Source organism: Hemitrygon akajei, chromosome 2 (genome assembly GCF_048418815.1).
Source record: "Hemitrygon akajei chromosome 2, sHemAka1.3, whole genome shotgun sequence".
NCBI lineage: Eukaryota > Metazoa > Chordata > Chondrichthyes > Myliobatiformes > Dasyatidae > Hemitrygon > Hemitrygon akajei.
Window position 1 is genome coordinate 133389288 of NC_133125.1, and position 10701 is coordinate 133399988.

A 10701-nucleotide genomic window follows, 5' to 3' on the forward strand; every position below is an offset into this window, starting at 1 on the left:
TCCCACCTTTCACACCACCAGCTTCTATTTCCAAAGTATCACCCCTCACAACTTCCACAGGATCTCCCATGATTCGCCCACCAGTCATATCTTCCCTTCCCCAGCCCACCTTCTGTGTATTCTCAGGGGTAACTCACTTTATAAATCTCTGATCCCTTCCCAGCCATCCATCCCCATCCCCTGGCATTTTCACCTGTCTCTGTAAAAGGTGCAACATCTATAACTTTGCTTCCTCCCTCATTGCCCCCCTTTCAAGTGAGGCAGATGTTCACTTGCACCTCATCCAATCTTGCCTACTGCATTCAGTGCTTGAACGTAGCCTTCTCTACAATGGTGAAACATGTAGGCTGTTTGCAATGGCCATCATTAGCTTCAGGTTATACATCATTTTAACTCCCCTTCCCACTGGTGTAAAAGCTGTCCATCCTTGGACTTCTGCATTGCCATGAAGAAGCCAAATGCAGACTGGAAGAAAAGTATCTTCTATTCTGCTTGTGTACTTTACCAGTCCTGATGAAGGGTCTCAGCTTGAAGCATTGAATACTTACTTCCCTCTATAAATGCTGTCTGACTTGTTGAGTTCCTCCTGCAGTTTTGTATGTGTTGCTCAAGACTTCTAGATTTCATGCATCTACAGAATCTCTAGTGATTCTAATTTTCTTCCCCTTTTGTTTATCCCTTCCTCCCTCTTTCCTATCTGGTCCCATTTTTCTATCACTTCTCCCAGTCATCACTCCACATCTGATTCCACCTATTAGTTACCAACCCCTATTATTCAACAACCAGTAACAACTAAACGCCCGCAGCATTCCTCCCACCCCCCCCATCCATGTTGTTTTGTACTGGCGACCTTTCACTTCTTATCCTCAAGAAAATGTCAGTTCACACCTTTTCCCTCCCTAGATTCTTTTTATCCTGCTGAGTTTATCCAGCACTCTGTCTTTTCCCTTTGTTCCAGATTTCAGCAGTTGTGTATATTTCCCACTAGTAAAGGTGGTGATTTAACTTTGCACTAACCTACAGAATTCAATGGGGGCTCTGTGATGTACCCAGATCTGGAGATCCACAATAAATCATGAAGACAGCATCACCTCCGCAACAATTTTTCTAAATGATGGTTGCATCCTCAACCCACTAATCTATTCTCTGTAAACTCATGACTGTATACAGGTTCAGCACTAACTCTATCCACAGGTTTGCAAATGAGACCACTGTAGTGGTCCACATCTCAAATAATGATGAGTCAGAGTACATGAAGGAAGTAGGGTGATTAGTAACATGGTGCCATAATCTTTTCCTTAATGTCTGCAAATGCAAGAGTTGGTCATTGACCTTGGAAATGGAGATGGTGCTTTTGTCTACATCAACAGAGAGGGTTGAGAGCTTCAAGTTCCTGGGTATGAACATCAGCAATATGTTGTCCTTGTCCAACCATGTTGACGTCATGGACAAGAAATGCCCCAAGTTCCTCAGGAAGTTTAAGAAATTTGGTATGTCCCCTTTGAATTTTTATCAATGCACTGTAAAAAGCAATCTGTCTGGATGCATAATGATTTGATTTGTATGAACAGTATGCAAGACCTCTTTTCCCTGTACCTTGGTACATGTGACAATAATAAACAAAGAGCAATAGCAAATAGCTGCCATATCACATTCTCACTGAACAGCCGCACAGTGCTTTAGAAAATGACCATCATGTTGATACAAGGCAATAACTGGTTCCTCAGTGTCTACCTATAAGTGTATTCGCTCAATATTCGGACAGAAAAATAGTGATATGACTATCAAATGGGCCATCTGAAAACAAACAAGGTGAAGACTGTGTTAATTGGATTTCAATCAACTCCTTGAGAGACAGCTCAAATCTCCAAGCCAGGACATTAGGATAAGGAAAATGAATACACTATAGAACAACATGCCATATAGCTGAGAGCCATCAATAGATGCTAGCAATAGAATTGTTCAGATATTAGAATTACTGGACATTTTAGAGAAATGGCATTAGGAACTATTGAAATGCAAATATCTGCTTCTCAAACTTATGCATTAAAGACCATTAAAGTTCTTAATTGGCTAGCTGGCTGCATAATCTTCCCCAAAATGATCACTGCCATATTTGGTGGCTGTTAAATACCTATCATATGTTACCTTTGCAACAGAAACTGATGTGTTTAATTTTAATTTAATCTGCCAGCACATTTGCTTGCACTGACTAAAGGTTGGTACATTCATAGCTCTGGAGTCTGCGTGGTGTTTGAACGACAATTTACATCAAAATTGTCAAGAAACCTTCAGTAAGTTAGTTTCTCTATAACATGCTGTTGGACAAACTTTATACTGTATCTCTGTTGTCATCCTTGCAAAGATCTGTTCTCTCAATCTCCACTACATCAATCTACTCTCATAACACTCTACACCCAATACTTTCCAAGGAAAACATGTTTCAGGTAAACTGCTAATTCAGTCTTGTTTCTTGAAAACAGGTGCAAAGTTTATTAATGCACCAAGCATTTCAGTGCTTGTTCTAACACTGCTGAGGACCATCTAATTAAGATTTTCTATTTTTCACCATTATATTGTTTGACATTAATTGACCATTATTTCATTGTGGTCATTGTTCCATAGCTCAATAACTTCACAGCCTGTGAAAACCCAAATGAGCAGTGCGCTAATGGAATGCTCAGCTTTCAAGGAACCTAATGGTAAAGAACTTTGTGAACATTTTATAATAAAATGTGATGTTAAGTAAATTAAACTAACATGATTGTTGGACAGTATTTAACAAAGACAATGTATGTACAGAATTTTTAAAATGTACTGTACGTATTTTTTGTTATGTCTTCAATTAGTGATAGTATGTCAAGGGAAAAAGAGCAATATCATCAATACACTTTCACCAGAGACTTTGCTTCAACTACGTGCACAAATGTTGCACTGGTCATCAACACCTGCAAATATCTGTGTTAAATATGATTCTTCTAAATGTCTTTCAATTCTTAAAGAAACATAGCTTGTGTTTAAAGCAACAGTGTAGAGAAGTGGACAGAAACTCTAGAAGTAGCCTGCCGTAAGAATTGTTCCCAGAAATGAGGCAGGTTTTTTCCCCTCTAAATGAGGAATCCCAAAGAAAATAATAAAGCACCTTTCAATCCTTCCACTTCCTGAGTGAAGGAAGCAAAGGAATATTTTAAATGCCAGCAAACTGTCCAGGCTTTTCAGTTTTTTTCAGCAACTAATTTGGTGATAAATAAAAAAAAATATGTGTTTCATCTCATCTATTTAAAGCTGCCAAAGTGTGGCCATGTAACATGCCAATGCTTTTGACACTGTTGACAACAGACAAGAACTGTGGGGTGAAATAGTTCATTATGATATTAAAGAAATTTTATTAATCTTCTTTCTTTTGGTGATTCCACTTCAACTTCAATCTCACTTCTTGATTTATTGGGAGTATATTTGGAAAAGTGCTTTGTGTTCCATTGGAACATCGCCTCTTTTTTTTCTTTGACGTTACAATCTGCTGCCATTCAAGTTCTAAGCAAGCCGAGGGTAATAGCTATGGGAAAGGCTTTGAATGCTATTGGAGATCAAATAGCTATAGAAAGTAGGCAGGTGGCTTGTTGCAAATGTTCAGATGAATCAAGGGGGATCACCAAAGTGAATAAGGGAGATTGCTGTTGTCACCAAGCATTTCTTTGTGTGTTCCAATGAAAAAGTGTTAAAATCTCAGCAAATGAGGTCCTTCCTCTAATTCTACCATTAGTGGCTGACAGCATGGTATCCTCAGATTTCAAAGGTTTTCTCCTTTAATAACTGAAGATTTAAAGTGACTGCTAAAGGACCAAGAGTGAAGTGAGGAGAAATACACACAGTGGCTACTTTATTAGGTACCTCCTGTATCAAGTAAAAGGGCCATTAAGCATATTTTTGTGGTTTTTTGCTGCTGTAGCCCATCCACGTCCAGGTTCGACAAATTGTGTGTGTACAGATGCTCTTCTGTACATCACTGATGTAACAGATGGTTACTTGAGTCACTATCTCTTTCCTGTTAGCTTGAAACAGTCTGGTCACTCTCCTCTAACCTCCCTCATTAACAAGGTGTTTTCACCCACACAACAGTCGCTCGCTGGATGGTTTAGTTTTCTTGCACTGTTCTCTCTAAACCCTACAGACTGTTTTGCATGAAAATCCTAGGAGATCAGCAATTTCTGAGATACTCAAGCTACCCCATCTAGCACCAACAATCATTTCACGGTCAAATCACAAACAAGAGAAAATCTGCAGATGATGGAAATCCAAGCAACACACCCAAAAAAGCTGGAGGAACTCAGCCAGCCAGGCAGCATCTGTGGAAAAGACAATAGTTGATGCTTACGGCTCAGACCAAAGTCACTTCCTTCCCATTCTGATGTTTGGTCTGAACAACAACTGAACCTCTTGACCACGTCTGCCACTATTGGTTGATTTGATTTTTGCATTAACAAGCAGATTTCCCTGATACAGTCATGCATGGATTTCACTACATGCACGGCAGTAGATTTAAAGGTGACTTTTGAAGGCTATTTGGTGGATTCTTCCAGAGAAAAAAACTGCAGGTCTCCGAATAAAGAGTCAAGGAATGAGGTTGACTAGATTGCTCTGTGATTTCAAAGCATTAAACGCCTTCATTCTTTGTCATAATTTTCCCTATAGGTATGCCTATAGTGCAGTGAATGCCAGAAATATTTATCCCAATTGGGAGCTCCTCATTCAGGTTTGCAAGTTCACCTAGAAATGGTAACTAATGCAAGTTAGTCTAGGATGGGTTACTTTTAGATGGGTATAGTTCTTAAAGTGCTATAATATTCAATTTCCAAGCAATGATACATTCAAGTCTTTAGGTTAAAAAAAACCTTAAACCTTATCAATGAGAAAGCTTTAGTATAATATTGTCACTTCAGAGTGTTTCTTCCTCTGAATTAGTAAAAATTTTGGTTTAATTTTCCCCTACTGGAAATATTTACAAAATATCAGAAGTTTAGAATTCAGTCTTACAAGGAATGTCTGATGTACCGTATATCATTCTTATTGCCTTAGGATTTATGTTATGTATTTTTATACCATTGTCTCATACTTTCTATTAGTTTTTTTTAACTTCCAAAGACCATTAGACCACAGATTCACCAACCTCTGGAAAACCATCAAAGCAATCTATTGGGTCCATATGTTTCTGTGACCTTTTACTGAACAGCTATTACTGAAACTAATGTTAACATAAGTTTTTGGTAATGTACAACTGAAAGAACCTTCAATAATGAATTGGAAGAAAATTCAGTTTTGCCTCTGTTCCTCAGTTCTTTCAGACATCCTACAGTTCATTTCTTTCTTTAAGTATTCAACCAATTCCCTTCTCAAGGCTTCCACTGAATATTTTCCACAACCATAACAAGCAACAAATTCAAATCCTAACCTCGTCTTGCTTAATTTATGTGTCACTTTTGATTCTTCTGCAAAGCACACAAGCCTCTATGTCATCTCTGTTGGATTCTGAAGTTTTAATACAAAATTCTCTCAGAAGTCAGAAAAGAGGCACAAAACTTGTTGCTTCATGATCATTTTATTAAATGTTAATAGAGCAAATGAAAATTGAAACAGTGATATTTTATACACATAGATAAGGAAAATTGCATTGAAATTTGTAGATAAGAGTTAGCCAATGAGAAAATGCTTATTCACATACTACAGTGCCAAGAGAAGCTTCCAGAATTGCAAGAATAAAACCAATGGAGGCATATTAAACTATTATAATCATACAAGGACTATTTAAAATACAAGCAGACAATTAATTATTAACCTGCAAAGTAAATAACAATTTTTACATTTATTTATTGAATTGAAATAGGCCCTTCCAGCCCTTTGTGCCATGCCGTCCAGCACTGTGGATGCACCTACACCTCAGGGAGTGCAGTGGTTCAAGAAGGCAAGGACAACCTAAGATGGGTAATAAATGCTAGTTTAGCTGCCGTTGCCCACATCCCATAAATAAATAAATAAACAAACAAACAAACAAACAGACAAATAAATAAATAATTGTATGAATAGATGAATGAATAAATAAATACCCCTTTTTAAACCTGACCTCACCCAGCAATCCCCCAATTTAAACCTGGCCTAATCACGAGACAATCTACAATGACTAATTAACCTACCAACCGGTACATCTTTGGGCTGTGGGAAGAAACTGGAGCACTCAGAGGAAACTCATACGACAATGGAGAGAATAGACAAACTCCTTACAGGCAGCAGCAGGGTCACCTGTACTGTAAAGTGTTGTGCTAACCACTACGCTACCATGCTGCCCAACAGTCTAATCTAAGAATTAAACAGTCAGATCCAATATCACTGATTAACTGGACTCTAATAATTCACACTCATTCTTTAGTCACATTTTACTTACTTATTCACAAAGAGAACAGCTCACTCCCTGTCACCAAGATGCTCTGAAGTTTGAACAAAGACATGCTATTTGTATACAGAAATTGAACAGTTGATACAGGTATTGACCAATTGGAAATGTTGTCTACATTCAAATTCCATATTTGCTCAATCATTCATCAATCACACAATGACATATCCAAGAGAATCTACAAGCTCATGGCTAATAATACCTGAGACATTGGGAAGTACAGTCGGCCCTCCTTATCTGCGAATTCCGCATCCACGAATTCAACCAACTGCGAATGGCGAAAACTCGGAAATGCTCTTCCAGCACTTGTTGTTCAAGCATGTTCAGACTTTTTTTTTCTTGTCATTATTCCCTAAACAATGCAGTGCAACAACTATTTTACATAGCATTTACATTGTATTAGGTATTATAAGTAATTTAGAGATCATTTAAAGTATATGGGAGGATGTGCATGGGTTATTGTGGATCGGGATTGAAAAAAATCGGAAGTTCTCTTACTAAGTAAGTCGGAACAGGTACATCCAGTATTATTAAGCATCAGTTAGTCAAACGTTTGTCTTAGTATGTAATATATATTTTACCTTCCCATGCATATAGAACACTTAAGAACGTATGTTCCAGCGCTGGGCTCAGGAACCGTTCCCGAGTGTGAGCCAGTGACAGACTGCTTTCGCGTGCACTCTCCATCCGTGGCGGGTTGATGTGGAGGATCAAAAACTCAAAACCTCAAAACCCAATAATTAAACCACTGCGTTGCTTAGTAATAATTGTAGCTTTCATCGGGGCAGAGCCTTTCTGACGTTATCCTTTAAAATGGTTCCGTTCGTTGACCGACATAGCTTAACACTTTTCCAATGACCAATGGTGTTTGACCTCTTTCCGATCGCTTTATTATTTCCACTTTATTTTCAATCGTGATTGTGATTATTTTCATGAACGGAAACACTGCGCATTCAGAGCTCTGGCGCTGGGTCCTAATGTCCACCACACTGAGACAGGTTAAATAAGGCCTGGGGTTCTGTTGGGTCCTAAGATCCACCGCATTGAGACAGGTTGAATAAGGGACTTGAGCATCCGTGAATTTTGATATCCACGAGGGGTCTCGGAACCAATCCCTCGCGGATAAGGAGGGCCAACTGTAATTGTCTAATAGTATGTGTCTTGCATCCATATCTTGTCTTGCTATGCCAAATAGTGTACAAAACGGAGCCATTCTCTCAAGGACATCTCTCACAATGTCTGCACATTATCCTTCTCTGCATATTATCATAACCCTTGCTGCAAATTCCATGTCTACTATTTGGTAGTGATGGTTCATCTACTAGATTAGCTAATGCATAGCTTATTTAAAAGGGAAATATTTTGTGTTAGATTAGAGCTACAGGAAGTGCTTGGATTTTCAAATATTAGTTCAGAAGGGATGTTATGTTGAAGTTGGTTAAAACATTGGTGAGGACAAAGTTGCAATATTATGTGCAGTTCCAATCACCTTGCTACATGAAAAAATACATAGAACATTTGCAAGGATGTTGCTAGAACTTCAGGATCCAAATGAAAGGGAATCCTTGAATAGATTAAGACTTTATTCCCAGAAGCATAGCTGAATGAGGAGAGCTTTTATAGCAGTATATACGATTATGAAGAGTTAAATGCAAGCTGGCTTCTCCCACTGAGATTGGGTGAGACTAGAACTAGAGTTATGAAGCTTGTATAAAGGAAAATTGATGGGCAGATTCCTTAAGATTAGCACTGGAAAATTATGGAAAATGGCATTCTGTTAAGGAAAATAAGCAGGATTACAATATCATAAGACCATAAGACCATAACACATAGGAGCAGCATTAGGCCATTTGGCCCATCAAGTCTGCTCCACTATTTCATCATGGCTGGTCAATTTTCCCCTTCAACTCCAATTGCTTGCCTTACCCCCATAACATTTCACACCCTGACTAACCAAGTAATTTCAACCTTTGCCTTAAATACATCCAATAACTTTTCCTCCACAGCCACCCTGTGGCAGTGAATTCCACTGATTCACTGCCCTCTGGCGAAAGAAATTCCTCCTCATCTCTGTTCTAAATGGACATCCCTCTATTCTGAGGCTGTGCCCTCTGGTCCTAGACTCTCCCACTACAGAAAACATCCCCTCAACATCCACTCTGTCTACATTCTTCAAAATTCAATAGGTTTTAATGAAATACCTTCTAATTCTCCTAAATTTCAGTGAGTACAGGCCCAGAGCAATCAAATGTTCCTTGCACGAAAATCTTTCATTTCTAGAATCCTTCTCATGAATTTCCTCAGAAACCTTTCCAATGTCAGGACATCCTTTCTTAAATAAGATGTGCAAAACTTCTCACAATAATCCAAGGGAGGCCTCAACAGTGCCTTATAAAGCCTCAACTCAACATCCTCAACATTGTTTCTATAGTTTAGTCCTCACAAAAATACATGATAACATTGCACTTGCCTTCCTCACCATGTACTCAACCTGCAAGTTAACCTTTAGGGAATCCTTTATGATCACCCCCAAGTTTCTTTCCATTTCATATTTTTAAATTTTCTCCCAACTTAGAAAATTGTCATGCTTTTATTCCTTCTATCAAAGACCATGACCATACACTTCCTGGCACTGTATTCCATCTGCCACTTTTTTGCCCATTCTCCTAAACTGTCCAAGTGCTTCTGCAGTCTCCCTGCTTCCTCAACACTACCTAACCCTCCACCTATCTTCGTTTCCCACTTCTGCCTCCTGCTAATCAGCCAATCCTTTATCCATGCTAGTACCTTTCCTCTAATACCACCATCTCTGATCTTGTTAAACGGCCTCACGTGTGGCATTGAAGCCCATCTAGTAAATTTCAAATGGGACTCTTATGAAGTTTGGAATGATTCACTACTGGACTCTGTCAAAATAATGCTGATATTTACATGAAATAATTACATGGATTCTTTTCTTTAAAGATTCTGTTCACCTGCTGAGCATTCCCATCATCTTATTTAATTTTACCAATTTCAATTTCTATCCATGTCCAAGGAAAACATTAATAGTATAAATGAGCTATTTTCATGTCCAGTGGAAATCTGCTGGAGAAACTGGGAGTAAAACAGGATTGGGGGTGGGAGGGGGCAGGTGGTGGTGAAAGGAATTATCAATGTTCTGAGATAAAACCCTTTTTCTTGCCCATTCTTTTACATTGGAGCATCTCTGCAGTAAAATTACAGCTGAGACATAAAACTATCCAATTTTTCATCATAAAAAGTTTATTCCTTGTCTTATTTTGATATAATTTGGCAAAAGAATCCCTAAATTATATTAACAACTTTTTTTTATTAAGTGCAATCGTGAACAATAGCCAGATCAGAAATGCTGATCAAGTCAACTAGTTCCCAAAGAGAACTCTGATAGGCCAATCAGATGGTTCACAGCTGCTCAGCAATAGAACATAAAAAGATCATATGTACAATTAAGAAGCATTAAAAATAGTAGAAATACTGCAGTCATGATGATCGTGATGAAGTCTGCTGGAGAGAGACATTTATACACATGCTGTCCTCCATAATTCAGAGATTGAAGGATAAGGTTACAGGGTGACAAAACCTGACGGGAGCACTTGGAAACAAAAAACTAATCCCTACCAAGAGAAAACAGCATCTGATCTTTCTGCACTGTTCTCCAGCAGTTCAAGGACTAAGTGCAGCCTGAACATAACTCACAAGTGCTCTTGAAAGTCAGGTATTAACCCCACCTTCCAACAACGAAGCATTACCATCCTGTGTTTTCTGTTTAACGGAGACATGTCTCACTTCAGCCAAGCCAGATACACCGGTCAGACTCAAGGGTTTCTCAATCCACTTGATGGACTGGACTGCTGATTTGAAGGGGGTAAAAGATAAGGAACTTCTGTTTCATGACACACTCTCCGTGTTTCTTGACTTAGTGGTGTTGTCACACTCTTGGTCTCCTGGCACGCAGCATCTAATGATTAAATGCCGACATTCTACTTACCAAGAAAGTTCTCCTCTGTGATCATGACTGTCATTTACATACCACCAAAAGGCCGATGTTAAGGAAGTACTCAGTCTATTCAGTGTCGCAATTAGGAAACAAGGAAGAGCCTACACCAACACCTTTCAAATCTTTGCTGAGGACTTATTTCAAGCTTGCTTGAAGAAATCTCTATCCAATTATCATCAACATAATACCTACAGCAGCAGGGGACCCCAAAATACTTCAGTACTGCAACACTGTCATA

The 10701-nt window shown here is 38.7% G+C and overlaps 1 long non-coding RNA gene across 1 annotated transcript; it reads right to left on the bottom strand.

Annotated features, from left to right (window-relative positions):
• Positions 1-5839: 5839 nt before the first annotated feature.
• LOC140737680 (uncharacterized) lies at positions 5840-10482 on the bottom strand. Its single transcript, XR_012101225.1, has 3 exons — positions 10455-10482; positions 6648-6797; positions 5840-5970 (listed from the first exon to the last, which is right to left on the bottom strand). It is a non-coding gene; the product is annotated as an uncharacterized lncRNA (long non-coding RNA).
• Between the last annotated feature and the right edge of the window lie 219 nt (positions 10483-10701).